Genomic DNA, 13,872 nt, shown 5'->3' with positions numbered 1-13,872 from the left:
AAGATCATAGAATATTAGAGATAGAAGATAGCAGTCTCACCCTCTCATTTTACAGCACAGTGAAAATGGAGGCTCAGAGTGGGGGAAATGATTTATCTAAGGATCCTCAGCTAAGTTTCAGGGGCTCTGGTCTACTTTCCCACATTGTGTTTACAGGGCCAGGCTATGGACAAGTGAAGCAGGCTGGGGTCAACATGGCTCTGGACAGTAGTCAGGAGACAACCAACTAACCAAACTAACCTAGACAGCTAACCTATTAAGCAGCATGAACTCAGATTTACCCATAACAGAACCATGGATAGCTCCAGGTTCAGGAACTGGTCATATCTTGAGGCCCTTTTGGTATGGTATACTCAAGCTATCCTAGCTGGCTAGGATTTTAGGATTCTAGGATTCTAGGATTCACCCCGGGGCAATTTCTCTGAATATTTAAAGGAGCCTCACACAATTCTGGAATAGTGCTGGAAGAAGCCACACAACCATCTATGTTATCGAATCTCAAATGAGCCCTCACTGCTGCCCTGCAAAAACTCTCTTTGCCTAACTGATCTCAATCTCACTCCCAACAGTAGCTGTTGTTTTCTCCTCAAGCCTAGAAATAAAGCCCATGCCCATCAATTGGGAAATGACTGAATAAATTGTTGTAAATGAACAGAATATTATTAGAATAGAATATTGTTGTCTTGTTAGAAATAAGGACTTCAGAAAACTATGGGAAGACTCATGTGATCTGGTTACCACCAGTACGCAGTGGTACACTGTGAAGAAAGCAGAATCAGGAGAATGATGTATACAAGGACAACAATAATGTAAATGACAACAATCCCCAAAGGTGGCTCAGTTTAAAGGTAATAATCAATGTTGGTTCCAGAAGACACATATATACCCATCCCTCTTCTTAGGAGGGAGAAAAGGAACTATGGAGGCTGAAAGTTACATGGGGCTAACAGACATGATCAGCGTGGGGGTTGGTTTAGCTTTACTGGTTTTCTTTGTTATAAGGGAAAACACTATTGGAAAGTGGCAATTAATTGGAAAACACTAGTGTAAAAATCAAAAGCTTCAACATAAACTAAGAAAAATTGTAGTTCAGATGGGTAGGAGAAAAAATAAAGAGGCAAAAAAACAAAAAGAAAAGAAAAAAGAAAAGAAAAAAGGAGGAGAGGAGGGATGGGAGAGTGTTTATAAAGGTGAAATTGACAAGACCTGGTTCAATAGGATTTGAGACAGGAAACCACTGTTGCAGTTTTTGAAAAGGGGAAGAGGGAGGAGTCCCAAGACTAAAGGCTTATGTGAGCTTCAGTTAAGCTTCTGGTAAAATCTTAGAATATATGATTAAGGGAGGGTTTTATTAGCCTTTAGAAAAGGAAGTGGTGATTATTTCCAAGAGCCAGACCTGATTTCATCAAAAACAGGTCATGCCAGACTAACTTCATTTTTTTTGGTAGAGTTGCTAGACTGGTTGGTTGATCAGGGGAATGATAGAAACAGAGTATGTCTGAATTTTGGCAGTCTTTCATCATATTCTTGTAAACAAGATGGATAAGTAGTTTATACAATAGTCTAGTTGTATGAACTCAGAAGTGGTTGAATGACCAGCCCTAAAGAATGATGATGAATAGATGAATGGAAGAAAGAGGGGAAAAAAGCATTTCTCTGGTGCTTACTATTTTTCAAGCACCCTGTTAAGTTTGGAGTATACAAATAGAAAAGCAAGACAGTCTCTACTCTCAAGGAGCTCACATTGTAAAAAAGAAAAGGGGGGGGGAGATAATGCATATAATGGGACTCATCTCCAGGACAGATAAATCAGGTACTGTGGCATGAAATATACTTGGTATCTACCTACCTATCTACCATGTCAAGTGCAACACCAGAGCAGATAATAGGTAATGTAACTTCCTTAATGTGGTGTCAATTAATAAAGCTATATCAATTTTTGAAAAGCTATTTGCCAGTGCTTAAAACTTTGGTGGTAAGAATGGGTTTTTTTAAGGTCTTCAGTAGCTTTAGTGGCTGTGTGTTGAGGGTAGCATGAGGGAGAGAGAGGTGCAGTACCTGCAGGGATATTTGTCTAATTAGATCTCTACAGAGGTTGCTGCCCTGAAAAATGGTGGTAGGGGCTGGTCTTGAGGTCATGACTATTCCCAAAACTCTTAGACAAAGAGTCCTAGGCTGAGAAAGAAACAATTCAAGTATTGTGGAAACACAATCAGGATAACACAAGATTTAGCAGCTTCTACATTAATGGACTGGAGGGTATGGAATATAACATTCCAGAGGGCAAAGGAGATAGGATTACAACCAAGAATCACCTACCCAGCAAAACTGAGTATAATCTTTCAGGGGGGAAAAATGGATATTCAGTGAAATGGAGGACTTTCAAGCATTCTTGATGAAAAGACCAGAACTAACTAGAAAATTTGACTTTCAAATACAAGACTCAAGAGAAACATGAAGAGGTAAACAGGAAAGAGAAATCATAAGGGACTTATTAAGGTTGAACTGTTTACATGCCTGCATGGAAAGATGATATTTGTAAGTCATGAGACCTTTGTCAGTATTAGATAGTTGGAGGGGAAAAAATTATATGTAGATAGATAGATAGATAGATAGATAGATAGATAGATAGATAGAGGGCACAGGGTGAGTTGAAGATGAAGGGGTGATATCTGGAGAATAAAATTAAATGGGTGAGAGAGGATTATACTGGGAGAAGGAGAAAAGGAGAGATAGAATGGGGTAAACTATCTCACATAAAAAAGGGGAGAAAAAGCTTTTACAGTGGAGGGGAAATGGAGGAAGGTGAGAAGGAATGAGTGAATCTTATTCTCATAGGATTTGGCTTAAGGAGAGAATAACATACACACTCAATTGGGTATGGAAATCTATCTCATCCTACAGGAAAATAGGGGGGAAGAGGGCAAGAGAGCAGGGGGGATGATAGAGAGGAGGGTAGACAGGGGGAGGGGGTAATCAGAAGCAAACACTTCTGAGGAGGGACAGGGTCAAAAGAGAGAATAGAATAAATGGGGGTCAGGATAGGATGAAGGGAAATATACCTAGTTTTTCACAACATGACTACTATTGAAGTGTTTTGCATGATTACACATGTATAACCAGTATTGAGTCGCTTGCCTTCTCAATGAGGGTGGGTGGGGAAGGAGGAAAGGAGAAAATCTGGAAACTAAAATTTTAAAAACAAATGTTAAAAATTGTTTTCACGTGCAACTGGGAAACAAGATATACAGGCAATGGGGTACAGAAATCTATCTTGCCCTACAGGAAAATCAAAGGAGAAGGGAATAAGAGGAGGGGGGAGATAAAAAGGAGGGCAGATTAGAGGAAGGGGTATTCCAAATGCATGCCATCTTGGGGTGAGGGGTGGGATGAGATGGGAAGAAAATTTGGAACTCAAAATCGTATGGAAGTGAATGTTGAAAACTAAAAATAAATAAATTAATAAAATCTGGAAAGAAAAATAAAAGAGTCCTAGGCTGCCTCCACTTAGGTTTGAGGAAAAGTGGTAGAAAAGTGATGATCTGACCTCATCTTCTCTGCTCCTCCCATGCCTCCTCCCTCAATTTAGAGGAGATCTCCAATATAGTACTCAAGATGGCTTTCTTTGGCTCTGAGTCTTTAACAAAAACAGTGTTTTGGATGTAGACTTATAGGGAATACTGATAATAGCTGATAAAGATATAATATTTTAAGGCTAATGAAGTGGAGAATTAAATTCTCCCATCTGATCCTCACATCCCTGTGTACAGGTGAGAAAACTGAGGCTAAGAGAAGTTTAAATGACTTTCCCATGGTCAAGTAGATAGGGTTGGAGGCAGGAATCCAACCTAGGTCTTCCTGAGTCCAAGTCTAGAACTTTGTCTACTCTGCCACTCATATGACACAAGATGGTGTTTTGAATGAAAATTAATAAAGATTCAGGCAATTAAATTTAAGTCAATCAATTTATTAGCAAGGCTAGAAGTTGCATAACAAATCCCATCCAAGATCTCCATAGTAGGTACAAGGACACTGTTTGGCAGTTAACAAGGCTTTCTTACAGTCACTAATGAGAAACCAATCAACCTGCACAATCTTGGACAACATGGGCATTCTCTCTTCTGATTAGCTAGAGTTTTACACATTTTGAAGTTGTTACAAGATATCCTAGAACATACTATGCCTATTATAAGAATATTCTGGAACATTCTGTGGAACATTTTGTGGTCACCATCCATTACCCAAATTCCCTGAATTATATCAACCCCTTAATTTCCCCATAATCGTATCTTTTATATCAAAGCAAAACCTACCTCACAAAATGAGGATAATTACAGAAGAGAACCAAACAAAATTGGGTAAGTTTTGATACACAATTCCTCCCTTTGATTCTTTTTTTTTTGCCTTTTTTTTTAAGGCAATTGGGGTTAAGTGACTTGCCCAGGGTCACACAGCTAGTAAGTGTCAAATGTTTGGTCTGAGGCCGGATTTGAACTCAGGTCCTCCTGACTTCAGGGCCGGTGCTCTATCCACTGCACCACCTCCTCCCTTTGATTCTTAAAGGACCTGCTCTCCATGAATCACTAAAGCTTCACTGTGTCATATTCAAGATTGATATTCCCAAGAATCATCAAATTTTTAAGGAATTAACTTTGAATAGGCTTTGATACAACAATCAATACAATATCTAAGACAAAGCAGAAAAACAACCATGAGGACTAAAATAATAAGAGTCCACTTGATTATTTTCCCCACAATTTTCTTCCTTTAGGGCTTTCCCAAATCCAATATTCTTAGAGTAATGAAAGCAGAAAGGCTGGGTTAAGGTATCAAAAAGAGCTTAAGGTATCAAAGGAAGCTCATGAAAACAGCCCCAATCAATAAAATTATCCTTATTATCATGTATTTCATCCAAAGCCTGACACAAATGAATTATTTAAAACTTTAAACAACATAGATAACAAAGAAGACAGGTGGTCAGATTGGCAATATTGGGATAAATTCCTTAAGGAGACAAACCTCATTAAGCAGACTCAATAGGTATAGGTTACAAATTAAACTATATTAAGGATACGAGGAGACTTTGAGTAATATAATATCAATCATCAGTTAACACCAATTCCCCCCCTTAGTTCCAATGTCCGTTATATCTGAATCATGCACTTTTGTATCTCAAGTTCTAAATGTTTCACATGATCATCTGGTACCTGAAAACATCTTTCCTTAGATGTTCTAGAATAGATCTCATTCTCAGAGAAGCTCTGAGGGGGTCTTCTTTTAGATCATCTTCTTTGGTAAGACTCAATACTATTTAATATAATCTTTTAAATTTGGTAATATTAACAGAAACGTCAAAATAAAGAAATGATTTCACTTTTTTTACAATTATCTATGTTATTATATATATATATATATATATATATATATATATATATATATATATCCTTCATCCATTAAAAAAGAATTTGAAAAACCCATAGTGTATATGTGTGTATCCTGATTCTTAGAGAAAACTGATCATGTTGCTTTTTCTAAATTTAACACTCTAATTAGAAAACTTTTACATTTCTGTCTAATTTACTACTTATGAGGTTATTATCCCCATATTAACTCTGAAAGAAAAGCTAAAATATTTTGTACTTTGATTATTTTTATTTCTTATATCATTTTAAAAAAATATTGATATCTTCAGTGCTCTTAGAGCACAAAATGTGGCTATTGTAGATACTGAATAAAATCAACCAGTGCTTCCTACAGATGCCTTTGTTTTCCAGCTGCTTTCATTTGAAGCAGGAAAACAAAATACCTACATTTTATTAAGATGTGTAATTTTATTGTGAGGAAACATAAATTATTATGTTTTATATTGTAACTATTGGGAAGTGAATGGTGGCCCCAAGACCTTCTTTACTTAGTAACTCAGAGGTGTTTCAGTATTAATCTATTAACTAATAGATGCAGTATTACAAAATTTTCACAGTTCACCTGCCCCAATTATAGAAATTTGCCATGAAAGGAAAAGGAGGGATATGGTTATGACAGTACTAAGATTGTTCCCTCAAGGACACAGACTAACCTGACATAACAGGGAAAAAACTCCTTTAGCTCTGTTAGATTCCAGGCAAGAGTCTTAACCACACAGCAAAGTTCCACATGATTCACAGGGTATCATAGCCAGGCTCAGAATTAACCAAATGGGAAATTCTCATAATGGGGAAACTAAGTCAAGAAAATCTTACCTTTACCTTTGCAAGGTCCTCCCCTCAACTTTCCCCAAGCACAAACATCTACCTGTAGCAGTTCTCAGACTGCACTCCCTTTGGGCAGACACCTGACATTTCCCTTGAATGGTAGATTATTGGCCCTATAACAATTCAAACAATCATACCTGAAATCAAAACTCAGAATAATATCAAATTGTACTTCCATAACTTTTTACCTCAAATAGAAAAATTTCGCTAATCACAGTTTAGATCTAGATTGTTATTTTCTGAAACTTCAATAATAGTTAACAATGAGTACGTATAAGGACATTTCACTTATTATTAATGTTAGGTCAAAGATGCAATTTCAATAAACATTTACTAACAGGTATAATTTTACTAATTTTTATAAGTGATGGTCAAACACTCTTTCAGATAAAACTCACTCTTTACTATTTTTATTTTGGCTGGGAGTTGGTCTTAGTTCCTCAAACTTCAGTGTTTTAGAATGTTACAACATAGGATCAGCAGGACTGATAAGGTTTTATGACCTCACCCAAGTAGAACATCTTCAAGGAACTTCACAGATAAAAACAACTTTAAGATTCTACGCTGATTTTCTCCCAACAATAAATCCTTATTCACTTTAGAGCCAAATAAATCCAGTTAAATATTGAACAGTTTTCAAATATTTTTATAATAATTTTTAATAGCTCAATTCACAATCCAATAGCAACTGGATTAAAAGAGAAGTTGCTAGCAATTGCAAAATTTCTTGCAGATACCACAACTTCTCTTTTTAATACAACAATGGCTCACCAAAGTTCACATTATAAGAAAACTTTTTTTAGAAACAAATTTATTACCATTCAGGTGACATTAATTCAGTCTAATGCATTTCCAAATTACCTTTTGGCTAAAACCCAGCATAAAGAAATCCAGCATGGAGTAATTACATTCAATTAAAGAAGTAAAAATAATAACAATAGTTAACATTTATATGTTGCTTACCACATGCTATGCTTTTTTTCTGATTTTTAAGGCTCAATTTTAAGAGTTTCAGAGCCCTGTCTTTTGATTTCTTGGTTGTTATTTGAATTTCTTAAAAGTATCAGCATAACAATTCGCTAACTTACATCACAGGGCATTTGTAAAACTGAAGGTTTCTTTTTCTTTTTTGGGGGGGTGGTTTGGAGGGAGGGCAGGCAATGGGATTAAGTGACTTGCCCAGGGTCACACAGCTAGTAAGTGTCAATTCTCTGAGGACAGATTTGAACTCAGGTCCTCCTGACTTCAAGGCCAGAGCTCTATTCACTGTGCCACCTAGCTGCCCCTAAGTTTTTTTAATTTTTGTGAAGAATGGAGTCAATGCCAACTTAGAAAAGCACTCTTCGAACAGCAAAGCATTACTAAGAAATATTTTGTTCAATTGAATTCCTATAAATTCCGAATATTATACTTTTCACCTTCTGGATAAGCCAGGCACTATGTTAAGCACTTCACAATTATATGATCCTCTCAACACCCTTGGGAGGTCAGTGCTATTGTTATCCCCTTTACAAATTAGGAAATTGAAGTAACTTGCCTAAAGTCATACAACTAAAAAATTTCTGAGATTGGATTTTAACTCAAGTTTACTTGATCCTTGCCATTTTCATCATAGTGCTAGCAAATGTATTTTGCATTAATTTCTTATTTGCTCCAATTTTCCTAATTTTAAATGAGGCCACATAATTTAGCTTAAGGACAAAACTTCAGTTAATCAAGTTTGTGTTTACAATTTCAAATGGTAGTACTAAAAACCTTGATGAGATCAAAATCTCTTTCCAAAAACATTCAAAACTCTTTACTTTCAAACATTCCATTCACACTTAGTGTAAACAGATTCCCCACATCTCTTTATTTTCACTACTTTCTTAAGTCTATCCCAACTTATTTCCCAATGATATTCAATTTGGGAAACTTTACTAATTTACCTAAAAAATTGAATTTTGTTAAATCATTTTATACTATCTTCAATTCTGCTTAGTCTTGTGCTTCAGGAGGGGGAATGATGTTGTCAGCACTTCATCTAAATCCTAGCTGCATACCTCTAAAAATTCGCTAAGATTTTTTTTAGCAGGTAGAAAAGCATTCAAATCACAATTTGGACATTTATATTAGAGAAATTATATCTTAGTCACAAATTTAGTCTCCTATTTGTTTACAATGCCATAAATTTTTATACATTGGGAACAAAAATGCCCTTCCTTCTTCTTTTTTTTTTTTGTAAGGCAATTGGGGTTAAGTGACTTGCCCAGAGTCACACACCTAGTAAATGTTATGTGTCTGAGGCCAGATTTGAACTCAGGTACTCCTGACTTCAGGGCCAGCATTCTATCCACTGCGCCACCTAACAGCCCTGATTCCCTTCCTTCTTATCTGTGTCTTTTGTCTCTTCCCCACTTGGTAAGAGTCAGGAATGCAGAAAGAAACTATCTTTCTGAAGGCTTTCAGAGGAGTTTAGATTTTTATATTCTTTATTCCTTTGGGTGATCACGCCACAGGAAAAAGTAATTTACACAGTACAAAAGCCATATGATAAAAGTGACACATCAAAAAGGATAGTGGGCATAACTTTCTAAAAGTTTATAATTTGATTAAATTAAATTAAATTTGATTAAATTCCCAAATTTGGGAATCATCAAGATTCTTACACATCTTAGACCAATTTTTGAGCTCTTTTCTTAGTTATTTTTGGCCAAAATGTATAATCTGTTGCCACAGATGATTACTCTGGCAAATGTCATCTATAACAACAGATTAAGTATTCTGACCAGAGTACTGGGATAATAATAAGATGAATTGAGAGGAAATGCAATTTGGTGGTTTAAAATCATGTTAATCTTCCTGATAAATTGATTGCATCCATTATTTTCTTTTTATTCCTATTCCTGAAATCCCTTTTTTTCTTTCCATAAACTTGGGTGAGGGGTGTCTTTTTTGTGACAATAAAAGCACTCATATTTTTCTGACAATGGCTGAGCAGTAACAAAAATAATCTTTATTTTTTGCTTTGGTTTAGCCTTTTTTTTGGTTGTTTCTTCCTTCATGAACATATTGGACAATGTTTTTAAGCTTGCTTATGCTCTTTTCACGCCATTTAGAGCGACTTTTGTGGATATAATTGCATGTTTCTGGCATGACTTGGTTAATAAAGGCTGAATTAATTATCCTAGCATCTCTTAGACAGATTGGATCTAACCCTGCATACTGCTTAGCATTTTTACACAATCTGTCATAAAAGTGGTTAGGGGTTTCATTTTTCTCTTGAAAAATTTCTTGAGGTGTAGACTCACGCAGCTGTGGCGCCATGGAGCTGGGGCAGCGGGAGGAAGAGGAGGAGGAGGATCATTGGCATCTCACGTTCATCCAGAACCTGGAGGTGACCATCCACTACACGATGAGCTCACTGTGCCAGGAAGCTGCTGCTGCCAAAGGCTCTGGGTTCACCAAGCTGGCCACTGCAGCCATATCTGAGGTCACCTTTTGGCGGTGCGAACATTTCGCCAAAGACCTTGAGAGATGTTTGCCAGACCTGCAAAAAGAAGCACAATTAACATGGAGGACCTGAAGCTCTTAGCCAGGAGGAGTAGCTCATTGCTAAATTACATCACAGAGAAAAATGAAGAGATTCCCCTGGTTAACCAGGAACAAAAAGATAGGAAGAAAAAGAAGGCAGAAGGAGGAAACAAAAAATCCAGTAAACAGGCGGTAACAGAAATGGACATTGATGATTGAGATGACCCCCTGCCACCGCAGGACCCCTGCTCCAGCTGTCTGGGTGGCATGGGGGCCAAAGAATGGACCATGGTAGCAACTGCCATCCCACAAGCTCTACTCTGGCAAAGCCAACTTGGAAGGGATGAATGGTGAGAAAATAGATGCTGGTGGGCATTTGGGGGCTAATCTTGTTCCTACTCTAAATAGTTGACTAACAATTTCAACACCTAAGAAAGCTGGAAATGCAACATATTTCATTGCCTTTATTGGAACACTGAGAAAGGAGTGTTGGAGCACTGTGGATTTAAATTATTGTTATTTTTATTTTTGAATTAATAAAATGTGTAGCTAACCGTTTCAGACCAATCCCCCCCCCAAAAAAAGAGAGAAAAGTTTCTTGAAATTTGAATACTCTGATGCAATTCATTAGGTTGTTAGGGTCTTGTAAAGGCCAATTAGGATGACTATCTGGGCCAGCAGATATAACAGCCACAGGTTTTTTATTAATTTCAGGAGTATCCTTGCTCCAAGTGACAAGATCAAAGGGACTAGATGTTTGGTAGAGTCTTGAAGGTACCATATTTCCCATCTGGTTACATCACATAAGAACCTTTCTTGGAGAGGAGACACCTACATCTGGTCCCTCATGTTCAAAATAAATTAGATCTCCTACTATAGTAAAAGGAGAGTGAAATGGAACAGAAGGTGTGAAAAGAGGAGTCAAAGAGGTAGAAGACAGAAAAAGATGAAGAGGAGTGGGCCCTTTAAGGAGTGGTAGGCATGACCCTTTTAGTATGGCATCCCAGCAAAACCAATAATTCCTTTGGTAAGGGTAAGGCTGTTCAATGGCCAATCTCAATCAACAAAATTAATAACCAGAAAGTGCCAAACTTAGGTCAGGTTAAATTTAGGGCAAAATAATTTATTGGTAGAGTACTGGCCCTGGATTCAGAAGGACCTGAGTCTCTCCCTCCCTTCTTTCCCTCTACTTTAATAGGTTTTTGTGCCTTTTCTTGTAATGTAATTTACTTTTGTCTGCCTCCTCATTTCCTTTCCTCCCAATACCTTCCCTTAGTTAGGTCTGATTAATCCACTTACTTAGATCCATTTAATATATTTGACTAGATTTTTTTTTATCATTACAACACAGTCAACTTATACCCACCCCCTCTGTATATATCCCTTTAAAATTGCATAATAACAATACAGTTCTCAAGAGTTACGTGTGTCATCTTCCCCATAGGGATGTAAACAGTTTGCCCTTATTAATAACATGTTGTTTTTTTCTGTCCTGTTTACCTTTTTATTTGAAGATCAGATTTTCTGTAGAGCTCTGGTCTTTTTATCAGAAAGGTTTGGAAAGATTATGCTCATTTTCCCTGGGTAGTTGATCCTTGGTTGTAATCCAAGCTCCTTTGCCTTATGGAATATCATATTCCACAACCTATGATATTTTAATGTATAATAGGCTATACATATACATAATGACTGCAAGGTTCTGTGTAATCCTGACTGAGGTTCCAGGATAATTAAATTGTTTCTGTCTGGCTGCTTGCAGTATTTTCTCTTTGACCTGGTAATTTTGGAATTTGGCTACTATATTCCTTGGCGTTTTCAATTTGGGATCTCTTTCAGGAGGTGATTGGTGGATTCTTTCTATGGCTATTTTACCCTTTGGTTCTAGGACATTAGGGCAGTTTTACTTGGTGATTTCCTGAAAGAGACTGTCCAGACTCTTTTTTTCAGGTAGAGCAATAATTTTTAAATTGTCTCTCCTGGATCTATTTTCTATGTCAGTTGTTTTACCAATGAGGTATTTTACGTTTATATCTATTTTTTCATTCTTTTGTTTCTGTTTGACTAATTCTCACTCTCTCATAGAGTCATTAGCTTCCATTTGCCCAATTCTAATTTTTAACAAATTGTTTTCTTCTATTAGATTTTGAACCTCCTTTTCCATTTGGGCCATTTTATTTTTTAAGGAATTCTCCTCAGTGATTTTTTGTATCTTCTTTTCTATTTGGCAAATTCCATTTTTTTAAAAAATTAATTTGTTTTGAATTATCAACAATCACTTCCATAAGCTTTTGAGTTTTAAATTTCTGTCCCCCTCTCTCTCCACCTCCCTCTACAAGAAAGCATGCAATCTGATATAGGCTATACATATACATTCCTATTAAACATATTTTCACATTGGTGATGTAAGTAAGAATTAGAACAAAGAGGAGGAACCACCAGAAAGAGGGAAACAAAACATAACAGAAAAAAAAATAGCAAATAGTATGCTTTGATCTGCATTCAAACTCCATAGTTCTTTCTCTGGATGTGGATAGCATTTTCCATCATGAAGCCTTTGGAGATGTCTTAGATCCTTATATTGCTGAGAAGGGTTAAATCTATCAATGTTAATCATCACACAACGTGGCTGTTATCATGTATAATGTTCTCCTGGTTCTGCTCACTTCACTCAGCATCAGTCCATTCAAGTCTTTCCAGGTTTTTCTGAAGTCTGCCTGTTCATCATTTCTTATAACACAATAGTATTCTATTACATTCATATACCACAACTTATTCAGCCATTCCCCAATTGATGGGCATCCCCTCAAATTCCAATTCTTTGCCATCACAAAAGGAACTGCTATAAATATTTTCGTACATGTGGCTCCTTTTCCCATTTGTATGATCTCTTTGGGATATAGTCCTAGAAGTGCTATTGCTGGGTTAAAGGGCATGCACATTTTTATAGCCCTTTGGGCATAGTTCCAAATTGCTCTTCAAAATGGTTGGATCGTTTCACAACTCCAACAATGCATTAGTGTTCCAATTTTCCCACATCTTCTCCAACATTTATCATTTTCCTGTTTTGTCATGTTGGCCAATCTGATAGGTGTGATGTGGTACCTCAGAGTTGTTTTGATTTGCATTTCTATAATCAATAGTGATTTAGAGCAGCCAATTCTGCTTTTTATGGAGTTGTTTTCTTCAGTTAATTTTTGTCCTTCCTTTTCCAAGCTATTGCTTTGTCTTGAATACCTCTCATTTCTTTTCCCAATTTTTCTTCTACGTCTTTTATTTGACTTTTAAAATCCTTCTTTAGCTCTTCCAACTATAATCCTACAATATGTTGTTTACAGGAAATACACTTGAAACAGAGGGACACACACAGGGTAAAGGTAAAAGGCTGGAGTAGAATATATTATGCTTCAACTGAAGTAAAAAAAAAGCAGTGGTAGCAATCCTGATCTCAGACAAAGCAAAAGCAAAAATAGATCTTATCAAAAGAGATTAGGAAGGAAACTACATCCTGCTAAAAGGCACTATAGACAGTGAAGTAATATCATTACTAAACATATATGCACTAAATGGTATAGCATCCAGATTCTTAGAGGAGAAGTTCAGGGAGTTACAGGAAGAAATAGACAGCAAAACTATAATAGTGGGAGACCTCAACCTCCCCCTCTCTGGACTAGATAAATCTAACCACAAAATAAAGAAGAAAGAAATTAAGGAGGTGTATAGAATATTAGAAAAGTTAGGTATGGTAGACCTCCGGAGAAAATCTAATGGAGATAGAAAGAAATACACTTTTTTCTTGGCTGTACATGGCACATATACAAAAATTGACAATGTACTAGGGCATAAAAACCTCACAATTCAATGTACAAAGGCAGAAATATTACATGCATCCTTTTCAGATCATGATGCAATAAAAATTATATGTAATAAAGGGCCATGGAAAGGTAGGCTGAAAAATAATTGGAAACTAAATAATATAATCCTAAAAAATGAATGGGTCAAACAACAAATTATAGAAGCAATCAATAACTTCATTCAAGAGAATGACAATAATGAGACAACATACCAAAACTGATGGGATGCAGCGAAAGCAGTTCTTAGGGGAAGTTTT

The 13,872-nt window shown here is 36.4% G+C and overlaps 1 pseudogene; it reads left to right on the top strand.

The window, feature by feature from the left end:
* The first annotated feature begins 9,284 nt into the window (after nt 1-9,284).
* Nucleotides 9,285-9,983, top strand: LOC144454488 (centromere protein S pseudogene; annotated as a pseudogene).
* Nucleotides 9,984-13,872: the final 3,889 nt, after the last annotated feature.

The sequence above is a fragment of the Phascolarctos cinereus genome, unplaced genomic scaffold, assembly GCF_003287225.1.
Source record: "Phascolarctos cinereus isolate Bilbo 61053 unplaced genomic scaffold, phaCin_HiC Scaffold_726;HRSCAF=1367, whole genome shotgun sequence".
Taxonomy (NCBI): domain Eukaryota; kingdom Metazoa; phylum Chordata; class Mammalia; order Diprotodontia; family Phascolarctidae; genus Phascolarctos; species Phascolarctos cinereus.
This window is presented reverse-complemented; position numbering and strand designations above follow the sequence as displayed.